The sequence below is a fragment of the Mesoplodon densirostris genome, chromosome 13 (assembly GCF_025265405.1).
Source record: "Mesoplodon densirostris isolate mMesDen1 chromosome 13, mMesDen1 primary haplotype, whole genome shotgun sequence".
In the NCBI taxonomy this organism is placed as follows: Eukaryota; Metazoa; Chordata; class Mammalia; order Artiodactyla; family Ziphiidae; genus Mesoplodon; species Mesoplodon densirostris.
Window position 1 is genome coordinate 48,130,970 of NC_082673.1, and position 23,146 is coordinate 48,154,115.

The following is a 23,146-nucleotide window of genomic DNA, read 5'->3' on the forward strand; positions in this document are numbered from 1 at the left end:
TATAGAAACACAACAGATTTCTGTCTACTAATCTTGTATCATGCAATCTTGCTGAATTAATTTATTAGTTCTAAAAGTTTTATGTGGAGACTTTAGGGTTCTCTATATAGAGTATCAGATCATCTGAAAATAGTGGCAGTTTTACCTCTTCCCATCCAATTTGGATATCTTTTGATTATTTTTTTCTTGTTTGATTGCTGTGGGTAGGACTTCCAATATTATGTTGAATAGAAGTGGTACAATACTATTTTGGTTTTGTTCAAACAATAGCATTTTTGTAACAGGAAAGTAAATAATACACAAAATACATCATTTCAAATAAACCGACTTTTCATATTTTATGTTAAAGTAGTAATTTTGTGAGTAATTATTATCTATTGCATGATGGCTCTTGTCATGTGTGGCTGTGTCCTGTGTTAGCTTTTTAAGCCTGCCAGTCCTGAGCCCTCCCCAGGACCCTGAAGGCAGAGGCTTTCGGCAGGAGACACAAGCCCCGCCCCCTGAACACCGGCTTTTCCCCCGACAGGCCCTGCCTCCGAAGTGTACAAGTTCCGTCCTTCGTGAACCAGGCCGGTGCCGTGTAGTCTTGGAGGAGGACTCGCCTTTTCCGGTTCAGGTTGTCGCCGTACGGCGCCCGGGCTTGCCTCGTTTTTTCCGGTCTCAGTCCGGCGTGGCAGGGTAGACAGGCCACCTTTAGCCCTTTCAAGCCCTTTCTGTCATGGCGGCGCCCAGCCTCTTTTTCCGGCAGCAACCTGTCATGGCGTCGCCCCGAGTAGCCACTTCCGGATCCAGCCCACTATGTGTCCCTGGCTGTTCTGATTCCGCGATGCTCTGGTGGCGCCCAAGGCTTAGCGGAAGTAAAACGTCAGAAGTGAGGCGGTGCCTCTGCGGAAACCAGCGCGGCTCTGGGAAAGATGGTGGTGGTGGGGGGGCGGTGTTGGCTGGGCCCGGGGGCAGCGGCCTGTCTTGAGGGGCTCGGCCTTGCTAGGCCTGGCCCACCCCGTCGAGCAGCCCAAGCCCAGGTTGCAGCCGCGTACCCTCTTTGCCGCGCACGCTCCTTGCCGCTGGACCTGCATTCACAGTGAGTTGGTCGCCGCCCTGTGGCCGACCCGGTGGCTGGCGCCGCTGCGGCGCCTCACGGTGCTGTCATTCGAGGGCCTGCTCTACCTGGTCTGGCTGGGCGCCGCGGCCGCTGGTTGCTGGGGCTGGCAGCTGGACGTAGGTCCCCGAGGCCACGTTGCTCGTGCTCGCCACCATGTGCCTCGCGCTCTCACTCACCGTTCTCTCGGCGCATTGGTACGAGCACGCGCAGTGCGCGCTCACCTGCACCCGGCTAAGTGCTTGCGCACGAGCCCAATACCCAGCAAGGTCGGGCTTTGCCACTGCGCTGTGTCCTGTTCCCAACCCTGCCTGGGCCTAGGTCTCCAGCGGCGCTCTCCACCCTTTTGGGCTGGCTAAATCCCGACCTCACTGCTGACTTAATGTGCCACCCTGGCTCCGGTTACTTACCTTCTCTGGAATTCCCTCCTGGTGTGGTCATTTAGATTCGATAGTTTAGCGCTGGGCCCGGTATATGTTGCTGTTTGATAGGATTTGTTAATTATAGGTCCCATGTTAGCGGGTACTCGGTTTTTCCTGGAAGCGGCCCTGTCTTTGTAGTCTTATCGCCTATCTTGCTTTTCAAATTGTGAGGCTAGACCTGCAGGGTAGGTTTCCCTATCTATGAAACTTGGTTTGAGAACTGAGCATTAGTCCTACTGTACAATGCTCAGAGGCTCACCCTTTCATTCCCCCACTCTGTGTGGACCAAAGCTAGTTTGAAATGCAGTTAAGGCAGCGTTTAGGAGGAGCAGGAGCTATTTGTGAGCAAGTGACTTAACTGCTTGGAGTCTTCATGCCTTTCTGCAAGACGAGAGTGATTTAGTTAAGACTGCCATCAGGATACAACAGCAAGATAGTGCATGTGACCCTTAGCCCTGAAATATGGATGAGTGAGAGCTACCTTGGGTCAGCAGTTGATATCAGGCCCTCTGGGTCTGCCTTAGATGACACCAGCAGGTTTGGAGCCATGGGCACTGAGTTCAGCCTTTAGTCAGCCTCCCATCAGATCCCAGGCATGTGTTTGCTGAAAGAAGAGGGAAAGGAAACAGCACCAGGGGCTGCAGAAAGACAGGAATCCCTCACCCCCTCAAAAGTGGACTGAATCCTCTTTCTCTTCCGAGAGAGTGAAATCTCCCTTATCCCAACAAGCCTTATCCCTGGGGAGGAGCTCAAACTTCTGGGCTTGGTGGCTTCAAGTCAGTACAATGAAAGACCCCAGCGAGGGACAAAAGAATGCAGGGGAGTTGTGGTGGGGGGGAGCTGACTGTTGGCCTGCAACTAAAAAGTATAACTGTTAACCTTCTCTCCAAGGATGAAGAACAAAGAAGAGCTAATCAGCTGTGAGGTTAGGACAGGAAGATCGGGGTTTGCATCAGGGATCTTAGCCGGGGTCCTTAGTGAGAACTGTAACACCTACCTCAGGGTACCATTGTGATTATTCTGCAAAGGGCCTGCCGTGGGGCTGGCCCCATGTAGTGCTTTGCACTTTCCTTTCATAGGTTACCAGAGTTTGTAAATTTGTCTATTTTCATTATTTTCTGCTTGCTTTGGTGGCCCATGAACTCTCAGAGGGGCAGGGCCTTGTTTCTCAGGATCAGGGCTGTGCCTCCCCTCCCACCCCCATCCCCCAAACATTTATGGCGGCAGAGGGTGGGATGGATGCATCCCACGGGATTGAGGGAGCACTAATTGAACTCCATTCAGTGCCTCCATATCTTAGGTGTTTGGGAAATAGCAGTGAACAAAACAGACAAACCCATGGCTTTTATGGTGTTAGTGGGAAAGATAGAACTCATAGTCAGCAGTCAATGCTAAAGAGAGAAAATCAGGACAAGGATAGGAAGGTTGTGAGGGAAGTTTAGATGGAGCATCCAGGGGCAGCTTCCTGAGAAGGCGACCTTTGAGCAAAGGCCTGAAGCCAGTTGTTTGACTGTTCCAGGTGGAGAAAACAGAACATGCCAAGCCCCTTAGCTGAGTTAAGAACAATCCTCAAGTCTCATTGTCTGTCATTACTTAAGGACATAAGGAAGAATAGTGATGTGTTGGGGGGAAGAGGCAGCAGGCCCGGTGGCCTGTGACGGGGCTCATGTGGATTGAGAGCAAACCTCATGCCAGGTATTGTTCTTCCTGTTTGAGTTCATGTCATCAGCAGAGCTCTGGGCATTGGGTGTTATTTGTGACCCCAGCTTTTATGATATAAGCTGGACCAGAGGCATGGTGAGGTGCTGTCCCTTGCCCCAGTGACAGACTGGGGAATGACCAAACCAACACCTAGAGCCCAGAACATGTTCCAGAACATGTCCCGAGAGCTGCAGCCCCAGCAGCCTCCCCATTGGGGACTACGGAGCTGGCCTTGAGAAGGGTTCAGCAATAGCACTTTACCTCTCAAAGGAGTAGGACCCCAGCAAAGTGAGCTTCATGAAGGTGGTGCCAACTGCCAACAATGGTTCCACTGAGCTTGTGGCCCTGCACATCAATGAGGTAGGGACTGCCTGCCAGACCCCCCTGGCATGAGCTTGAGTGGGTTTCCCAGGCACTGAACCCCCAGGCCAGGGGCCTCTGCCACAGCCTTCTCCCACAGGGCAAAGATGGACAGGAGATCTCCATGCCATGGAGAAGAAGCAATCCCTCCACAAGGCCTTTCCCTTGGGAAACGTGTTCTCATACTACCAGAGCAACAGAGTAGTTCAGGAAAACTCAGAGGTCTGCGAAGCTGAGTAGTTTGAGAGCAACAAGTGAGTCCTGACATTCCCATGAGTTGCCCCTGCAGACAGTGGCTCCTTTTCCATTTGTGCTTTGTTGCACTCCTGAGTCGGGGTGCCTGGGAAGTGATTTGAAGACGTCCACCTTTCCAACAGAACATCTCAGGTGAATGTGGTGGGCACTCTTTGAGAAATGTGCTCTAGTCTACTCTCCCCCGAACTTGCCTGCTGACAGGCAAGGCTGGGAGCCCTTTCCCTTGGCATGTGTACTCTTCACTGGAACCTGGCTCTTGAGAGTTGGCTGCTCAATCTGGTCTTGTTGTTTTTGTAACTCTCCTCTTCATTTTAAATTCTTTGTTTAAATGTTAAGTTTTCACCATTCGTCTCATATATATCCCAGCATTTTATGAGTGATGATGAAAAAGATGTTGGTGATCAGGATAGCTCTTATTTGTACCAGGTAGAATGCAGATGCTCTGTATGTGCTTCTCCTTTAATCTTCACCAAAACCACCAGTGCTGACACAAGGCTGGGAGGGGAGAGGGCTGGGCTTCAGAGCCCCCATCCTGGACATGGTAGCACTCATCCTCAACCCCAAAACCTTCAGAAACTCTAGAAAATCTTTTCCTGACCTAATTGCTTTTCAAAAATTACAAATAGGTTACCACAACTGGCAATCTAATAGGAAGATTTGTAAGAAATATTTACTGATCCTCCATTATCCACCCAGGTCAGCCATGGTGGCAGCCTAGGATGTCCCTTTTCACACCATCCTTGCTCGTGCGATGGCACCACACACAACACAGGTGCTCCTATAGTCGTGATTTCTAAATTGCCTCTCCTAAGCATAGTTATTAAATTTGCCCAAGTTTTCAGAAACCCTTTTGATTTTCCAGTATGTTCCCAGCGTATCCCTCTTAGTGCTATTTTCACACTGCCTCTCTCCCCACACCTCATTTTTCCACTTAAAGATTAAAAAATAGCTTAAGTAGATTTTTCAGAGTTATCCCAATACTTAGAACATAGTTTGCACACCAGAATGTTTAATGAATGTTGCACAATCCTATGGAGGATATTTAATCTCAGTATCTGTACCAATGGTATACACATCTCATTTCTTAGAGTCTGTGAAGGAAAAAGTCATTCTGATAAAATCTCCAAACTTCCTATTAAGACATCTTCAGACTTGTCATGTAAATGTCTAATGGAAAGGACTGGAGGGCCCCCTAGATTTTATAATTGTTTCTTGTTCTTGTTATTGGACCCACACTGCTACCATTCACCTGAAATGTCTGTCAGATGGTATTTTGTGAATTCGATATTTATGTTCTTCATGACATTTCTGCATTACTGCTCTTGAATGATTAAATTTTCGGATTTTTACCTACTTGGCTTTCAAACTACATTATGGATCATTCATATTTCTTAGTCTTAATTATGATTTTGGTATTTTACATTAAAAGCTAGTCCATTTACCTTAAACAAAATGATGTGATCTCAGAAATTATTTTAATTGGGAAACTGATTTGCATGAGGTGAGGTACTTCTGGTCAACTCAGATACACACTTGTTAAGTTAGTCGATTCTGTAATAACAATTAACTTGTCTAATCTGAAAATCAGTAACATTTCTCCACTCAGCCTCCACTGTTTAGACAAATATATAAAAGAATCTGGAAATATTGGTTCCCAGACAAAGCAATAAGATTGCTTCTTGTTTTTAATAGAGAAGTCTACTCTACCGAGTTCATGAAAGACAGTGTCTTCTAATCAGCATTCACCACTTCCTTTGCCAGGAAATTTCATTTCCTGTCCATCATTTCAAACCGACATTTTTTGGTAAAGTCATTTAATGTATATAGACATAGTGGCCTCCCTGGAGTAGGATTAGCCAACATAGAGCTACTGTTGCTATTCTTAATCTGTAACTGCTACTGCTGATGGGTTGAACTGAGGAAGGGAATCATGGGGTAAGGATGGAGCTGCCCTGGCTTATTCTCACCTGTCTGGTGCACAGCTCATGAAGGCATTTTACAGCACACCAAGTGCATCTTTAACCTCCCTAATTTGTGGGAATTTTATTGTGACCTTCCAGCTCTGCTGCACACAATGATTTTACCTCATACCTAGTCCCCCAAGTCCTCTGCCTGACTCTTAACTCTCCGGAATCCTGCTTCTCTGGAAACACCAGGTTCCAAAATGGACCAACCAGGCCTACTGCAAGCTCCTTCTTTATTTGACCTTACTATTGATAATTTAGGGTTTCCATCTATTAGAAAACAGGTTTAAGTCTGATTTGTAGGTAAATTAGGTAGCAGTTAAAGATGAGTCCTGGGTTGTAAACAAGTCTCTTGGTGCCTCCCTCCACTGCCCCCTGCCCCCAAAATAGCACAATGTTTAAAATGCAGCTTGTGCTCAAGAAATACATATTAAATGAACAGTAACAAAAATAATAATTTGAAATCCCCAAGAGATTGAAAAGCTTGCTCTTAATGTGGAAAAAGTATTTTAAAGTAATGAGGGAGCCTGACCACAGGCAACACAATGTTGTGTAACTGGGAGGAACAGAAGCTCTCATAGGTCCCAAATCTTTGGCATACTGTATGTATGTTATTAAGGAGAAGCAAGAAGATACAATTTGCTAGAGATTGTGCTTCTCCCCAAATACATGGTGTGGAGAAAAACTTCACTGCTTACTAATCCAATGTAGTTTACTCCATTTTCTTAATTTGTGGTTGTTGCATAACAGAAGGAAATTTCAGTCTTATTGCAGTTTCTGTCCTCCAGGAAAGAAAAATGAGGCAGAGGAACAACCACTCTAAATAGCTAGTGGGAGGTATAAGGCTGATTTGATTTTTTTGAATGGTGCTTACGGAGTTTTGTTAAATCTAAACCATGACATTTTGGTTTCAAACAACCAATAAATACAGTGCCTCCCTTTGATGTCTTTCTACCTTGCCTAGGCCCTGTCCCCTGCTGACCCTGCCTTTACCGTCATCAAGACCTGTAGTCCCTCTGTTGCCTCTTGGTCTCCTAAGCCATCAGAGCCTTTCTGACCACACTCAGTTCCCTTGATACTTATCAACTATGTGTCTTAGGCAAATGGTTTACCACTCTGATGTTTAGTTTCCAAATCTGTAAAACAGATAAATATAATATCTATGTCAGACAGATTGGGAGAATCACTTTATCCTATGGAGTAAAAGGCCACCTTTAATGCCTTGCACAAGCGCCTTATAATTCCTCACCTCATTGGCCTCCAGCCCTTGCCAATCCCAGGGAGAAATCAGCCGTCTTGCTTTCTCTGCTCCTGCTTACATTGTCTGCAGCTCCCTAGCATCTGAAACTTTTCTGTAGGCATTCCTCCAAGGGTAGAAGAAAATGAACAGATACATGTAGCAGTCCTGAGAGTGTTGGGGGTTATAATCAAGAGCACCTTACCACAAGCACTTAATTTGATTGAAGTTTCTCATTTATCTTAAAAAATTTACCCTGATTTTCATTCTGTCTATATTAAAATAGTTTTAAAACATTCAGTTAAGCACTTAAAATTTCATTCAAATGTTTCAAGTAAAACTGATACTAGAGGAAGATGTTCTGTTATTCCTACAGCTTTATTTATTCTAGGCACACAGCTGATAGACCCAAGGGTACCTGAATTTGCAAAGCATAGCCTAGCTGATTGTTCTGTTACAGACTTGTAAGATATGCAGTCTCACCCCAGCCTTCATTCCACTCAACAATTTTTTCAGTCATTAATTGACTTTCTATCATATTCACAAGTATTATCCTGAACATTTCCCCTCTTTGAACTCTAGTCTCCTATCTTACTGAAACAATAGATGCCATCTGACATCCCTCAATTTCCATTTCCAAATTTAACAAATTAACACTTAGTCCCACTTTTCCCTTTTCTAAGTTCATGAACGTCCCTTTCCTCTGTTACAGTTTAACCTCCCTTGAGCCTTCTTGCCTCTTACGACCTTGTGCTTCTATCCTCCTTCTTTCTTTTGTTTTTTCAGTTTCTTTCCCTAATTGTTCCCAGATGTTTCTAGCCCAAGCATTTGCCCCGTAACCTAAGTTTGCCCAACTTCTCTGCCCACTAGGTAAGCCTCTTGTCTTTTGCTCCATAGTATTTCTAGATTTCCACCGAGATTTGGAATATGTACAACAAATTATGAAAAGGACTCCTCACCAACCCAGGACATGCAGTTTCCTCTCTAAGGTCAATAATTGTTCTCAATTTGTGCAAGAAAAACAGCACCCAATTGGTTAAGAACTATAAAGAAGTGATTTTTTTTTTTTTTTTTTTTTTTCTTTGGGCTACGCTGTGTGACATGCGGGATCTTAGTTCCTCAACCAGGGATCAAACCCATCCCCCCTGCATTGGAAGCACAGAGTCTTTTTTTTTTTTTTTTTTTTTTTTTTTTCTTTTTGCGGTATGCGGGCCTCTCACTGTTGTGGCCTCTCCCGTTGCGGAGCACAGGCTCCGGATGCGCAGGCCCAGCGGCCATGGCTCACGGGCCCAGCCGCTCCGCGGCATATGGGATCCTCCCAGACCAGGGCACGAACCCGTATCCCCTGCATCGGCAGGCGGACTCTTAACCACTGCGCCACCAGGGAGGCCCTGGAAGCACAGAGTCTTAACCACTGGACAGCCAGGGAAGTCCAGTGATTTTTAACTGATAGTTTCAAATATGACCAAAATCGCCCCCCCGCCTTTTTTTTTTTGGTGGTACACGGGCCTGTCACTGCTGTGGCCTCTTCCGTTGTGGAGCACAGGCTCCGGATGTGCAGGCTCAGCAGCCATGGCTCACGGGCCCAGCCACTCCGCGGCATGTGGGATCTTCCCGGACCAGGGCACGAACCCGTGTCCCCTGCATTGGCAGGTGGACTGTCAACCACTGCGCCACCAGGGAAGCCCCCACAATCCCATTTAAATCAAAATGTTCCTATTAGAAAGCTTTAGATAACAGTAAATCATCACCTATTTGAAATATTGAGGAAAAAACTTTAAAGGATTTAAAGGATTTTCAATCAGTAATTTCTGAATTACACAAAGCAACTCCTGGTCAAAATTGGAAGACTTACTGGAGTACTGTGTGTTTAAAACAGGAACACTTGCCACAAAGAACAAAATAGCATCTTGCTCTAAGTCATTTTAAATAAAGCCAGAAAACATCTTTAAGTTTTCTTTTCCTGGGTATGTTCAATGAATTATTAGCCTTGCTGAGATGAACCAGATCCATGGGACCCTGAAATCACCATGGTTAAGTAAAAAGTGGCTTTCAGGTGCTTTTGGATGAGCTCCAGGCAGGAATCAGAAATCTGAGCAGTAGCAGAACTGGGTCATGAGCCTACGAATCTGTCTATACACTGTGCCAATTCATGATCATTAGCTTCACTTTCTTGAGAGTGAAATTTGAAAAGGAAAGTAGCTAAATCCAAAGGTCTTTCATGTCATCTATTTAGAATAAGAAGTTATCAATATAAATTCCTATGAGCCACAGAAAGGATAGTAATATTCTAACGGTTTTACATGGTAAACACAAAAATAACTATAATAAGTGTGCATATTTATTTGACATTCTTTGATAATTTTTCATTTCTTTCACCTTTGCATAGGGCTATTTGGCATTTTCTAGACTTATTTCACCCAGATACTAGAAATAAGCAGCTACACAGACCTGGTGTACAAGAAATAAGATCTAATCTACAAAATAAATTTGGATTCTGCAGCCTGACCCTCAGCACTAAAAGGTAAGTGGGGGGAGGAGGGGGCATAGTCAAGGACACTGAAGAACTCTTCCTACTATTTCTTTTAAACATAGGACCCCCAGCTGTATTATGCCAACTGAACAAAGAATATTAAAAGGCAGAGTTTGTGGCCCACATTAATTAATACATTTCTTGAAAAGAAGGGTTGCATATTTTTTTGAAGTTGCATTACTGAGCTTCCAGCCCCTTATTAGTAAAACTGAGTGGAATCTCTAAGGGAGTTATTTTCTGAAAAACACTGATAAAGAAGATGGAAACACTTTAATATTTGGGGCCCATTCCATTTAAGTTTAAAAATATGTGTTCATTGGTTTCCTATGGTTGCTATAATGAATTAACACACACTTGGTTCTTAAAACAACATACATTTACTTAGAATTCTGGAAGTCAGAAGTCTGAAATTTGGTTTCACTGGGCTAAAGTCAACATGTAAACAGGACTGTACTCCCTTTTGGAAGCTCTGGGTGGAAGAATCCCTTGTCTTCTGTATTGCTAGAGCTTCATAGCATCATCAGATCCATCACATCACCCGATCCTTTGCAGTCAGATCTCCCTCTGTCTCTTCTAAAGACAGTTGTAATAATATTTATGACCCACCCAGATAATCCAGGATAATCTATGTCAAAATCCTTAATCATAACTGCAAAGTCCCTTTTACTGTATAAGGTAACATTCACAGTCTCAGGGATTAGGAAATGGACATAATTGGTCATTATTCAGGCTACTACAATGAGTGTCAATTTAAGTTGCTTGACTTAAATACTATAATGTAAGCTAAAAGAAAGAAGGCATAGTGTGGTGGCCAGATCCATATGCCCCACAGATGGTAAGACCTTCTTGTCATTGTCCATTGTGTGAGCCTAGAGCTGTTGAAATTTCTCCATAGAGCAAATTCAGACCTTAAATTGCTTTGACTCCAGATCTCCAGCTTTGTAAAGGGGCAAGACAACTGGGTCACGCCAGGGACAAAATCAATCATTCTGAGATGCTGAGAAGAAATCAGAAGGCATACTTAACAGCTGATTCCAAGTAGACACAATTATCCACCCTCTCCTAAAAGACCTTGTATCCAGAGATACATCAACAGCACTATGGAGGGAAAGAATAACTGACATTAATGAAATGACAAGGATGGCTGTAAAGGGGGCAAGACATTTTGTGAAAAGCCAGAAATACTCTCCTAAAGAAGAAAAATAACAATATTGATCTGGAGATTTCCGATCTGGGCAGTGACAATGATTGAGTTAACAATAGCAATGATTCTTTGGAAAGGCTGGGTAGGAACACTTGAAATTCCAACAGACCTAAGTTTTTTTTTTTTGCGGTATGCGGGCCTCTCACTGTTGTGGCCTCCCCCGTTGCGGAGCACAGGCTCCGGACGCGCAGGCTCCGGACGCGCAGGCTCAGCGGCCATGGCTCACGGGCCCAGCCGCTCCGCGGCATATGGGATCCTCCCAGACCGGGGCACGAACCCGTATCCCCTGCATCGGCAGGCGGACTCTCAACCACTTGCGCCACCAGGGAGGCCCCAGACCTAAGTTTGAATACCACTTCGCCATTCATTAGCTGGGTTACCTTGAACAAACTACTTTTCGGATCCTCTGTTTCCTTACCTTAAAGCAAGATTTTTAAAAAAAAAAATCTATTTCATACTGTTATTGTGAACATGACATGAGATCATAAATTATCTGAGTGCCTGGAACTCATGGCTGCTCATGGAGCCCTAGGTACAGATGCAGTAGTAGCTGAGGGAGAGGGGGTATGATATAGAGCTGTGACACAGCTTATGAACATTGAGCTGCATGCAGTGACTGTAAACATCAACCTACTTTGCCAGCTGCTTGGATATGTTGGTTGATGTGCCCTGGCACACTGCTGTGCATCATCTGGAGAATTACTAAGGTTCAGGTGAATTCTTGAATTTCATGCTATGCTCTCTGCACACATGTTCTCTGGCATCACTGTGGATGCTCTGTATTTCTGGACTTCTTGTGTCTTTGGCTTAATGGGCTTCAGTGCAGGGATGCAAGCTGCAGTTTGTATCACCAGACTCAGACCTCATTGATATTTGGTATTGACTCATTGACTCGCTTCATTTTGACATCAAGACGCCTGCTTACTTGCAGCTCTGCTGCCACAATTATCATTCAACTTCCCTGCTTAGGCTTTTGCCACCATCAGTCCTCCTCTTAACTGTTTTTTTTTGTTTCTTCCTAGGACACTAATATACTATCTCTGCTTGTTTCAGTTTTTACACAAAAAAAGGTGAGCCTTTTCTAGACATCATGAACCAATCACAGAAAGTAATGTTATTGATGAACTGATAAAACACCATATGGGAAAATTCTTTGTGTCTTTGATGCTTTCTCTTGTATAAGAGTTTTCCTGGATCTCAAAGGGATGGTTCCGTGCCCATACCCCCCCGCCACCCCAACACTTTTTTCCGAATTAATAGCTATTCAGTACTCAACTACCCAAACGCTGTTTGTTCTCCAGCTAGTAATTCTAATTTTTCTGACACTATCGCAAATTATGACTAACTTCTAGAGGGCGTATACTATCATTTTTTTTAATTGATTTTTCTTTTCTGAAAGGCTTTGAAACTACTTACGAATTATATTCAGATGAGACAAGTAAGGATACAACAAGAGAAAACATCTAAAGGATGTTTTGCAAATGTTTTCATTTCAGGAGTAGATGTTTTCAGATACACGTGTTCAGTTTTGGGGCAATACAATTGGTTCCAAGCTTTCTGGGTGCTAGAGTAAGAAGAGAAGCACATTGAGGCACTATTAAAAAGGAAAACATAAAAAGCATACTAAGGCAAAACTTTTCTTGCAACTAAATTCACATGGGAATTTATTATAATAGTCTTTGTCATAGTGTGTGGCTATCTTAACAATAGCTTTATAAAATATAAAGGATTATTTAAACAGAACATTTTTCATATCAACCCTCTGAAGGCATAGAGACATATATTTCATCCTAAATCAATGAAGATCTTTCTTGAAAGACCATGTATTAGTTTGCTAGGGCTGTCATAAAGCACCACAAACTAGGCTGCTCAAACAGAAATTTATTGTCAGAAGTATGATATCAAGGATATTGACAGGACTGATTTCTTATGAAGGCTGTGAGGGATAATCTTCACGTGTCTCTTCTAGCTTCTGGTGGTTTGCAGGAAATCTGGCATTTCTTGATGTATCACCTCCATCTGTCTTCATGTTCACGTGGTATTACCCTTGTGTGCATGTCTCTGTGTCCAAATTTCCTCTTTTTACAAGGACACGAGTTCGTGTTGGCTTAGAAGCCCACCTTACTGCAATATGACCTCATTTTATCTTAATTAATTACATGTGCAATGACTGTTTCTAAATAAGGTCACATTTCTGAGGTTACTGGAGGTTAGATCTTCAACATATAAATTTGTAGGGGACATAGTTCAACCCATAATAGACCAGATGATGTGGGATAAATAGTTTAGTTGCAAACAACCTGTCCCAACACAGATTCAGGCCTGGAACATTTCATTGGATAGACTATAGCATTGTCCAATGTCATAAGCAAACTTTGTGAAGCCCAGGATCATATTTACTTCCTGACCAAGCTGTCTATTGTCTACTTGTGTACAGAAAGTGCTATTGAAAACCTAATGAATCAAAGTCTAACTATGAGAGATTCTGAAGTCTTTTTCTAGTAGTGATGATTCAGTGGATACATTCATGCTCTTTTCATTGAAGCTGTAACTCAGTACCCCAAGATTGTTTGTAAGCTTCTCTAACCTACTGAATCTTACCAGATGTCCTAAAAATATATGTCACTAGGGCACGTGAAAGAGTAGGACTACATCTAGGTGTAGTTACCACCACTATCAGGAAAAGTAACTATTTTATGACCTCCTGACATTTTCTTCATAAGAAGACAGTATTATTATTGTGGGAGAAGAAAGATAATTCAGTCCTTCCAGGAATTCTAGGAGGACCACATATTTCCTCTCCGAGAAGTTTTTTTAAAAAATGATGTCTGACTTCTAGGTCTTTTCTAAAGCTAGAAGACAAGGTAACCAGGAAATAACAAATAATCAGGCAATGGGTGAATAGATAAAACAGAAAAAAAAAAAAAGTCCTCATGAAGTACTCAGTGTCCTGCAAAGTACTATAGTGTAGTGATTTAAAGCAGAGTTGTTGCCAGAATCTGACATTGTTATTTTCACGCTGCTGCCACTATTGTAATCATAACCACTGTATCAACATAATGTTCTAATTTTCTTCTTAAAAAGAAGAAAGCATATTCTTTTGAAGAATATGTTCAAGGGAAGCCAGATATTCCCTGTGCTCTTCTGTAGCTGTATGTCTAGTTGAAGCTTCAGGTTTTAAATTGAAGTAGACCTGGACTGAATCCTGTCCCTACCATTTATAACAAGTGACTTTCACAACTTCAGGTTTCTTAGCTGAAAAATGGGTGTAAATACCCATTTTCTATCCTGTTAGATTGTTAGCATAGTTCCTGCACATAGCAAATGCCAATGTATTTCAGGAATTATTATTTTGAGCAACTTCCTCTTCTCTAAAATAAAGAAAAATTCTAACTGTTGCAGAGGCTACTTGCCCTATTTTATTGGTGGAGAATATAGGGGGTATGTCTTCACATCAAAATATTTAATTAAAACTTTTTTGGTACATAACTAATATCACTTGCACTCAAGCAACCTGAGCATTCTTGTTAAACATTTATTAGCAGGCAAAAAGTTATGCTAAGAAACTAAACCTTTAGAGAATTTTCTGTTTAGGGAATATACTATTCTGACTCGTTATGATAATATCTTACTCTTTAGCCAAGTAAACAGTAAACAACTCATAGAAATAAGTGAGAAAATTATTAAACATATGCTAGAATATTATATGGAAAGACTTGTGAATGTTTTATGTATTTCTACATAAGTTTATTACATTGACAGTATTTTCCCTGAGGTGCTACATATATAATGCCATGACAACGTATCTCCATTTTATAAGGAGTTCAGTTGTAAGCATGAAACAAGGATTGCTTTGGTTAGAACACTATGTATATAGGCTTTTTTATTTAAGAGAAACCATTTTTATGTGATATTCCTTGTCTTCACTACAGTCACTGGTTTAGAGAGAGGTTTTTCATCTAGCTATAATTTGGATTGACAGTTTGCTCTGTTAAACCCTGGCATGTAATCTGAAAAAAGTGTTGAATACAGTATATGATATACTGACTTCTTGTTTAAGTACAACTTTCTGAGAGTTTCACAGGTACTCTTTTTTTTTTTTTTTGCGGTACGCGGGCTTCTCACTGTTGTGGCCTCTCCCGTTGCGGAGCACAGGCTCTGGACATGCAGGCTCAGCGGCCATGGCTCACGGGCCCAGCCGCTCCGCGGCATGTGGGATCCTCCCAGACCGGGGCACAAACCCGTGTCCCCTGCATAGGCAGGCGGACTCTCAACAACTGCGCCACCAGGGAAGCCCCAGAAAGGTAATTTTTTACTTCATTTTGATTACCAATTTTTAAGTCATATGTATTTTTATTCAAAGTTCAAATTATGGAAGCTTGACAGGAGCCAACACAAAATAGAACTCAGAAGTTAATCCTTAAGATATTCTTTTATCTGTATTATTCCTCAACTAGAAATATTTGAAAGGCTCTTTTTTTTCATACCTGTTATCCAGCACTTTGTTGTATAGAGATGGCTTAGAATAAATGTGTTAGTCCCTGGTGATCTGGTGAATTTGAGGAAAAAGTAATATGACAAGGGTGGGGCAGGAAAGGGATGGAAAAGAGAGGAAGTGAGGGTTTTAGAAGTAAGAATCATAACAAATTTCAATTTTTTTGGAAAGTTTCAGTGTATAATTAACTAAATTTTTAAAAGTATGCTCCCCAGCCATCAGTAGGACATTCATTGAGATTTAATCCATTAATATTCCATCCTCTTTCTCACAGCCCTTCTCTACCAGGGAAGAGGGCATTTGACATAGGAAAAATAATATACAAGGAGTTCTACAGCCTCACAATTTGAAGAAAAAATTTGTTATGGAAAGTTCAGAAATGCTTTTTAAAATATTCTAGATTCTAAAACTCAAACATGTCAAATCCTTGTGAACATCAAGTTGTCATGGCAATGGCAGAGTAGAGAGCTCATTGAATTTAGGATTGTAAATACTAAAAAACTTCTTTTGGAATTATGTTGTAATTGATTATTACATAAAATACAATTGCTTAGCATGAAGTCAATATAGATATCAAAAAAACATTGGAGGGCTTTAATGAAATCTTTCATTGGCCATGGCAGAAAGGCAGTATTCAGACTTGCAGAATTTGGTGTACCCATGCAATGTTAATGTCAGATAGGGGTCACACAGATTGCATGTGTGATTGCACAGCCATGTAATCAAGGATCAAAGACAAGATAATCAGGATATTTCATATGTCATTTTACAATATGCTGGATCTTTTTGGAAGCAGCAGTGTGGATTGCAATGCATATTGATATAAGCTTCAGGGGATCTGCATCTAAACCCTGACTTTACCACTTAAGAGTTATATAAATTTGGACAACTCATTTAACCTCATTACACCTCAGTTTCTTCATTGAGAAAGTGAGGATAACACTAGAGCCTTGTTTTCCATCTCATAGAATTTTTCTGAGGATTAAATGATTGCAGGTAAACTACAAAGCTCTGTAAAATTTAAATGGTTGCTATTGCTACAGGAAATATTTGTCAGATTCACTTATGAAAGAACTTGATGTTTTTTACCTTTCAGTGTAAGTCCATTTATAAAACATATGCTTATTGACTCAAGTTGGTGATCAGTTTTTAAAAATTTTACCTTAATAAAGTGCTGAATCATTGTGCAAACATTTCAGACAAATGCCTCTGAGCATAATCATTCATAACAGTTTTCTTTAGAACTTTAAATTGAATACCACTGTCTATTTTGGAATGCAATGCTAACATCTTAATTTATTTTCAACTAGTAGTTAATTTCCTTTAGATTGTGTATTATCAACACTACCTAGTCCTGAGAGTTTCCAGAGTTTTAGAAACACATACTAGGCTGCCAAAATCTCAGCGCCCTTCTGTGGCAGCTCAACTCACTTATCATTTTCTCCTCAACATCCTACAGGACAGGGGACTAAAATCATTTGCTTAGAAATAGTTAAGTTAGATAAGATGGTCCCCCCAAAGATACTATAAATAACAATAGATTTCTTATATGACAACTGTATCCAAGTACTGAGTTATATTTTAAAAAAAAGCAAAAACTCATTCACCAACAACCCCGATTATAAAATATCTAGGAATAAACTCAAACTTTTTCAACTAACATCGTAGAAGTCTTGGATTAATAGTAATACATGATATATTACCGAATCAGAAAAGTCAGTGTCAAATGATGTTTAGCTGGAGAGTAATACTTCAGCATAGTCAAGACATTTTTTTAAAAAGGAGCTTCCTACGTATATAAGAATGTAGTATAATGCTATAGACATTTAAAAATCTGGTACTGGTACTAGAATAGATAAATACATTAGTAGCACAGAACAAAATGCTATATTAGTAGCATAGAGAGAACAAAAACAAACTCATGTGGGAAATCATATATAACAAATGTGGCACTTAAAAACAGCTGGTCCCGTTACCCAAACAAATGATATTTGGACAGTTGGACCATTTGAAGGAAACCAGGTAGATCCCTACCCCAACCATTTAGAAAAATAAATTTCTTATGGATTAAATATCTAAATTCAATATAGTAGCATTTAATATGTATATAAGCATATTATGTATATTATATATATATATGTATATATATTACTGTACAAGAAAATGTGGGTGAATACTTTTATAATCTTGAAGAGAAAATGGCATTTCCAAGAATGACCTAGAACTCAGAAGCCACATAGGAAATATTTGGTGATGTGCTGATCTTATCTGATTATATAAAAAATTAACATTTCCATACAGTGAAAGGCAGAAAGTGCAAAGGTAAACTACATGAACTATAGCCAAGAGCAAACAGGATGGGAGAAAATACTAAGCTGCAAATCAGTAACCAAGGCAAACAACATGAGTAGACAAATGAGCAAAAACTATGAGCAAGAAATTTATTGAAGACTACAAATGACCAATTAGTGTAGAGAAAGGTACTTGATCTCACCAGTAAAAAATAATCAAATACAACATTTCTAATCAGGCTGAGAAAAATGTCTAAGATTCTATCTGGTATTTACAAGAGATGAGAAATCTAGCACTCTCTAACACTCCAGTTATCTTTTTGGAGCACAATTTGGAAATATCTATTAAAATCTCAAATGCACGTGCCTTTTCACTCACCCAGCAACACCACATCACAGAATCCATGTTAGCACAAGAGAAGAATGATACCTCTGTAAAGCTGTCCATCTGTTACCAATGGTAACTTTTAAAAAGGGAAATAATATAAATTTCCCTTAAGTGGTACAAATAGGTAACTTAATTATGTAATTCCAACAATGAAAAACTGAGCCCAGAGAAGAAGATGGAAGAGATGAAGTAGAAGAGCATCTCCATAGGCTGGCAAATAAAATGTCCTCAATCTACTGTTAATTTCAAAAGCCAACTTATAGACTAATAGACATAATCATCATATCATAGTACATCAAATTGTCAGCAATGCACATCTTTATGAAATGAGGCTAGAGCATAAAGACTTTCACTTTTTTACTTCATATCAGAGACTGCAAACTGGTGACCTGCCAGCTTGATTCAACTAGCAGATGTATGTTTTACAGAGAGAGAATGTTTTAAAAATCAAAAGAATTCATGAGAAAACCTGGACTTCCAGCTCTCTTAAAATAAGAAGATTTGGAAACCCAGGACCCATATTCCTGCCTGGCAACAGTTGACTTGAGCTGGATAAATGCTGCCCCCTTTAAAAGGTATGTGCCCTCTCTGTGTCAGACTTGACTCGTGTTGTTACCTGCCAGGTTTCCAGGGACGTTGGAATTTGCTTCCTTTATTTCATATGCTCTTATATTCTGTGAATTTGTTACAAGTATGTATTACTCTTGCAGATAAAATGTAAGGATTAAAATTTATGGTGGTATACCCTGTGAAACTTATAATAAATTACCAAAGAATTTCAATGATAATATAGCAATAGTATTGTAGTGCACTTCCATTTCTAGTAGTTATAAATCCAGCATTTTAAATTAGCTGCAACAAAATTGAGACTAGCTTACCAAGAAATATCCTGAATGTTGAAATCAGATATTAAAAATAGAGCATCTGGGCCTCCCTGGTGGCGCAGTGGTTGAGAGTCCGCCTGCCGATGCAGGGGACACGGGTTCGTGCCCCGATCCCGGAGGATCCCACATGCCGCGGAGCGGCTGGGCCCGCGAGCCATGGCCGCGGGGCCTGTGTGTCCGGAGCCTGTGCTCCGCAACGGGAGAGGCCACAGCGGTGAGAGGCCCGCGTACAGCAAAAAAAAAAAAAAAAAAAAAAAAAAAAAAAAAAAAAAAAAAAAAAAAAAAAAATAGAGCATCTGAATCCATATTTATAGAACACCTACTATATGCAAAGAAAAATGATAGATGCTGCATAGCATACAAAAAAGGAGTGTGTTATCATTCCTTTTCTTTCTAAGTCATCCATTAGGTCTACAATAGCTAACTGGTTGTCATACATTGATACTATTTTTTTGTAGTATTCATCACATAACTTATTTTATAATTCCTTACAGCACTCAGTTATTTTACAATCCTGTTTCTAAGAGAGCTTTACTACTGTTTCAATAATCTTTTAACTATTTTTCCATCCTTCTGACTCTGCATTTCAGTATCAAATTCATCTCTAAAACATTGCTCCAATCCTGCTTTTATGTACTCTGTTTTTCAGCCAGAAATGGGCTGCTGATTGTTTTCTAAACATATAATTTCAGATCTTCCATTTACTTGAATTTTCTTCTTCCTGGAATGTCAACTCTTCCATTTTAGTTGTGGTTTAAAACCCTAGCCAGCCTTCACATCTTAGCTCAGATGCTGTCTCCACCATGAAGGCTTCTGCCGCCCCAGACAGAGATCTCTTCCTCTGAACTTCTATTGTGGTTTGCCTGGACTCCTGATACATCACACAGTCAGCTGATTGGCGTCACAGTAATTAAGGCATATGTCTCCTGTATCCTTCTAAATATAAGTTCCTAAAGAGCAAGGATTGTTTGTAAGCACAGAACTTTGCATACCATTAAAAGTTTAAATTTTTCACTTGAAAAGTCATGAGATATACAAACTGATGTGAGGCAGAAATGAGGAAGCAGACAGAACTGTAATGCGGAAGGTAAAGCAGACTGATAGAGGTATCTTATAGGAACTTAGGCTGCATTAGGGTGCTTGTGTGGGTGATAAGAGGACTGTGTCATTGCCTAAGTGTAACACATGCACCTGGTACTTCCTTGACAGGATGACAATAAGGGAAGCTATTCTCAGTAATAATAACAGGGTGTTCAGCTGAAGTCAACTGAGGATTTGGAGCAAGCTGGTTTGGTACAGCCTGTGTTGAGTGGCTTAAAAATTATAGAGTGAAGAATTGCTTAAGAGACAATGTTCTTAGGAAAGCCAGATAAAGCTTATAGGACAGAGTGTCAGGCTGGCTGTTGAAAGACTCCTGATAACTTTCTGTCATTTGAAGAGCTGTTGGTGGTTTGGAAATAAATGATGTTAAAGTAATCAACTTTTGACTGTCATGAGTCCTCAAGGGGAAGTGACATGAAGCCTCGATAAACCTGAATAGCATGACTATGATAGATGCCATGATTTATCAGGTTACCAGATTTATCAGGTAGCTGATATGAAAACTGGTTCATACCCACCCTCAATGGCCACAAACCATGCAGTTTATTTCAGCCAGGACTAGACTTCCATAATAAGCCAGTACATATGGTATGTGGCAAAGAGTGGATGCCTGATTAACAAAGCTAAGGAGGGTGTCATAAAAGCAAAAATGAGTTCAAATAGGCTTTTTTGGAAACATTTGGAGGATGAAGGGTTTGGCACAAGGATGAGCAGGCTGAAAGGTGGCCAGGAATCATTTCATTCATTATTCTTTTCCTAAATGGGAAGATCCTGTATCTTGAGATTGATGCACATGAGAATAGAAGCCTGACTTTGGACTTCTGACATAAGTCAGAGCAATTAGAACACATGCCTCCAAAAATCTGCAGATGGGCAGGGACTCTGAGAGTTTCCCTCATGACCCAACAGTGTCCCTATACTGAGCTGGAGCTAGACAAATCCAGAGCTAGGATTAAACAGGGTACTTCCAAAAATCATTGAACAGGAAAGAAGTTTTATTTTTGCTCCTACAGGCAGGATTTCATTTGTTTGCTCAAGTAGCACCTGGGAGATCATTGAAAAATACCTGGATAGACAAAAGGGAACCCTTGTGCACTGTTGGTAGGAATGTAAATTGGTGCAGCCACTATGGAAACCAGTATGGAGGATCCTCAAAAAATTAAAAATAGGGACTTCCCTGGTGGTCCAGTGGTAAAGAATCCACCTTACAGTGCAGGGGACGTGGGTTCGATCCCTGGTCAGGGAACTAATCCCACATGCCGCAAGACAACTAAGCCCATGTGCCACAACTACTGAGCTCACGCACCTCAACTAGAGAGCCTGCGTGCTTGCAAACTACAGAGCCCACACACCCTGGAGCCCACGTGCCACAACTGGAGAGAGAAAACCTGCACGTTGCAATGAAGAGCCCACCCACCACAACAAAATATCCCGCATGCCTCAACGAAGATCCTGTGTGCCGCAACTAAGACCCAACACATCCAAAAATTAAAATAAATAAATAAAAAAATAAAAAATAGAACCACCAGATGATCCAGTAATTCCACTCCTCGGTATTTATCCAAAGAAAACAAAACTTAGTTGGAAAAGATATATGCACCCCTGTGTTCATTGCAGCATTATTTACAATAGTCAAAATATGGAAGCAGCCTAAGTGCCCATCCATAGATGAATGGATAAAGAGGATGTGGGGTGTGTGTGTGTGTGTGTGTGTGTGTGTGTGTGTATTTTCATGACTGGGTAATGAAATATTACCCAGTCATGAAAACAGAACGAAATCTTGTCATGTGCCACAACATGGATGGACCTAGGGGGTATTATGCTAAGTGAGATAAGTCAGATAGAGAAAGACAAATACCATATGATTTCACTTACTGTGGAATCTAGAAAAACCAAATGAACAAACATAACAAAACAGAAACAGACTCATAGATACAGAGAACAAAGAGGTGGTTGCCAGAGAGGAGAGGAGTGGGGAGAGGAAAGAAATAGTTGAGGAAGATTGAGAGGTATAAACTTCCAGTTACAAAATAAATGAGTCACAAGGTGAAATGTACAACATGGAGAATATAGTCAATAATAATGTAATATCTTTGTATAATAACAGATGGTGACTAGACTTACCATGATGATCATTTTGTAATGTATGGAAATATTGAATTGTCATGTTGTGCGCCAGGAACTAACATAGTGTTGTAGGTCAATTCTACACCAAAAAATAAACAAACTTGGGAATTCCCTGGTGATCCAGTGGTTAGGACTTGGTGCTTTCACTGCCAAGGACCAGGGTTCAATCCCTGGTCGGGGAACTAAGATCCCACAAGCCATGCGATACAGCCAATAATAATAATAATAATAATAATAAAATAAACTTATGGAATAAGAGATCAGTTTTGTGGTTACCAGAAGCGGGGGAAGGGAGAACTGAATGGAGGTGGTCAAAAGGTACAAACTTCCAGTTATAAGATAAATAAGTACTGGGGATATAATGTTCAACATGATTAATTAACACTGCTGTATGTAATACATGAAAGTTGTTGAGAATAAGTCCTGAGTTCTCATCTCTAGGAAAAAAGTTTTTTTTCTTTTTATTTTGTGTCTCTATGAGATGATAGGTGTTTACTAAACTTATTGTGGTAATCATGATGTATATAAGTCAAATTATTATGCTGTACACTTTAACAGTGCTGTATGTTAATTATATCAATAAAACTGGAAGGGAAAAAAAAACACTTGGAGCTGATCAATGGAGATAACAAAAGTTGTACAGTTGTCCCTCTGTATCCATGGGGGATGGGTTCCAAGACCCCCAATACCAAAATCCAAAGATGCTCAAGTCCCTTTTGTATAACAGTTTACATAGCACTTGCATATAACTTATTCACAGTCTCCCATGTACTTTAAATTATCTCTAGATTACTTATAGTACCTAATACTAATACCTAATACCTAGTATGTAAACGCTGTGTAAATAATTTAAATACAATGTAAATGCTGTGTAAATAGTTGCTGGCACACAGTAAATTCATGTTTTGCTTTTTTTGGAACTTTCTTGAACTTTTCTTTTTCCTGAATGTTTTCAATCTGCAGTTGGTTGAATCCAGGGAGGCAGAACCTGGGATTTGGAGGGCCGACTGTAGTTGAGAGCAATGGATTGCGAATCAGATAACAGCCAGCAAAAAGAAACAGAAAAGTGAGAAGTGCTCAGGGCA

The 23,146-nt window shown here is 40.8% G+C and overlaps 1 pseudogene; it reads left to right on the forward strand.

Annotated features, from left to right (window-relative positions):
* The first annotated feature begins 1,255 nt into the window (after window positions 1-1,255).
* LOC132500614 (vascular cell adhesion protein 1-like) overlaps window positions 1,256-23,146 on the forward strand; it is a 33,994-nt pseudogene continuing 12,103 nt past the window's right edge.